This window comes from Sus scrofa, chromosome 1 (assembly GCF_054392235.1).
Source record: "Sus scrofa isolate SSC_HxYL_T2T_F1_AM1 chromosome 1, Sscrofa_HxYL_maternal_Yorkshire_Landrace_v2.0, whole genome shotgun sequence".
Taxonomy (NCBI): domain Eukaryota; kingdom Metazoa; phylum Chordata; class Mammalia; order Artiodactyla; family Suidae; genus Sus; species Sus scrofa.
This window is the reverse complement of record NC_139383.1, coordinates 2,096,827-2,099,343: the sequence shown is the minus strand read 5'-3', so window position 1 is coordinate 2,099,343 and position 2,517 is coordinate 2,096,827. Positions and strand designations below refer to the sequence as shown.

Below are 2,517 nucleotides of genomic sequence, written 5' to 3'. Positions count from 1 at the left end.
GCCCCCGAACGCGGTGGAGTCTGGCCTGAGAGGGAGATGGCGTCACGACACGGGTGGGCCTCCTTCAGCCCCTTCCAGGGTTCCTCTGTGGCTGCAGCCTTACAGGGCACCTGTCTAGGCACTGGATCTTTCTAGCGACCCCTGAGGATTTGCCTTTCCTGTAATCCAGGCCTGGAACCCTCGCATTGTCACGTGGAAGAAGAGCAGGGGACCACACGAAAGGCAGATTTTGAATGGAAATCTAACCCTGATATGCACTGACGGTAGTAGGGCCAGGTTGCTTCCTCCTGCTCCAGGCCTCAGGGTGGGCATCTGCCAAATGGAGCAAGCACCTCACTGCATGAAGGCCGTCAATACTGAGCCAGAAGCACCCAGCACACAGGAGGCTGTGGGGCCGCCAGCGTCTCCGGATAGCACGTCTTCCAGATGCAGGATGAGGTGGTCCATTTACCAAGAGCGTGAGGGAGGCCCGGCGTCCGATGCTGGTTTCATTGCCTCCTGGCCACGCAGCCGTGGCGGGGGGGGGGGGGGGCGCGTCTCCTCTCTGCGCATTTGTGGTGTCTCCTCCCTGTAGGCGTGAGGGAGGAACAGCCATCCGTGCACTGCGGCCTCTTGGCACATTGCTGGTCCAGAGGGGGCTCCCGGCACGGTGCCCAGAATTAAAAATGCAACCTTGGGGACACCCCGTAGGAAGTGGAGCCCACTCTTTTCAAAGGGCAAGAAAGGGCTAAAATAGCCCCCCTTTTAGACCTGCTGAAACACGGGTCTTTTTTTTTTTTTTTTTGGTATAAAGCATTTAATTTATTGATCTTTTGAGGGCATTTCATGCATCAAAGTGTATTACAGCTGAGCCACGAATCTGGTAGCTTCATCAGCATTAACTGGTTCATTCTCAGGACACTGCTGAGGCGCTAGCTGCGTCTGCAGAGATTCAAGGGAACGGCCTTTAGAGAAACGGGCAAGTCCCTTTCGTATGTCTGTAAAAGCTTTATTCCCTCGGTAACTTTCTCTTATTCACACTCTTTCTCGTCTTAAGATTAGTGGTGACTGGTTTTGCTTTATTTTTAACCTTAAAGCTTTTCTGGTTGGCTCCGTGGAATACCCTCTGGATTTCTGCCCTCTTCGTTTGTCCTTGACCTTTGTCTCTGGGGACCTTGTGCAGCTGCTCAAGCTCTAGGTGACACCATCTGCCTGTGCAGGACCCTGACACACGCCCTTGAAGAAGGGTTCTAAGAAGACAGTTTTAGACCCTTTCTCTTTAGGGAGGTCTTTATTTACCTTCCGAGTTTTCCAAACCTGTCATTTATGATAAAGGAGCTGTGTCAGCCAGGGTAGGCGAGATTCTGCTGTGGTAACGGCCTCATTTCTCGCCCAGATCCGTGTCCATCCAGGCCTGCCCCACCCCGTCTCGGGTCAGGGAGGTGCTACGCAGACCCCAGAACTTAAGGGGCTTGCCTGGAACTGTGACACGTCTCCTCCGGTCTTGGTGTGTTAACCCAAAGCGAGTTGTGTAGCGACAGCAAGTGGGTGCAGAATTGGAGTGTAAGGCAGGTGTTTGAGAGCCCCAGCTCCTCCTCGCCCACGAAAGCGCCCTGCCAGCCTGGTGATCCCAGAAGAAACTTCCAAATAACACCCACCGTTTCATAGTTGAATTTAAAGTGATTTTTTAGGAATAGCTTTTCCTGGGAACTAATGATCTGATAAAGACGATTTGGGACCTGAGCACTTGGAGGTTGGAACTGTGATTTTATCTAAAATGGAAACCTGAATATCCAAAAGGGGGAAAAAAAATCAAAAAACAAAAACGGGAGTTCCCTGGTAGCCTAGAGGTCAAGGATCTGGGGGTGCCAATGCTGTGGCATCGATTGCTCCTGTAGTGTGGGTGCGACCCTGGTGCAGGAACTTCTGCCGGCCGTGGGCGAGGCCAAAAAAGAAAGATAGAAACCCCTGAATAGCCTCGCTCCTAATAGAAGTTAAGTGTTTAATAGATAATATTTGCACTGAGATGCTAAAGGCAAAACCTCTGAAGAAAATACAGCAGGTTTCCATGGACCACATGCCCATTTAAAGCATCAGCACAAACGTGTGTGTGTGTGTGTGTGTGTGTGTGTGTGTGTGTGACAACTTTCATTCCAACAGATCTGTGGTTAAACGAGACCCACGAGTTCTATGTTACGTTGGGGAATTGGTCTTTCTTAGGTCTCCCTTTAAGCATGTCACGTGACCCCGTGTGCACGTGGTCAAATAAGTGGTAACTTGAGAAGCCTCCACCCGTAGCAGCAGAGGCCTCGTTGGCTTTAGAATAACTGTCCATGGATTGCATGTCACTTCATATGGAGGGACACACAGCGGAGACACTGGAGCAATGGGAGTGACAAGGATACATCCTCTCGCTGGCTGGGTGGGCTCCAGGCTTTTCGAGAAGGATCAGAAACGCACAGGCCACTTGTGGGGTAGTGGTGTTGCAGCTGTGACTCGGATTCAATCCCTGGCCCGGGAACTTCTATATGATGTGGG

The 2,517-nt window shown here is 51.5% G+C and overlaps 1 pseudogene; it reads right to left on the bottom strand.

Annotated features, from left to right (window-relative positions):
- Nucleotides 1-840: 840 nt before the first annotated feature.
- On the bottom strand, nt 841-2,314 carry LOC146405867 (ribosomal biogenesis factor pseudogene; annotated as a pseudogene).
- Between the last annotated feature and the right edge of the window lie 203 nt (nt 2,315-2,517).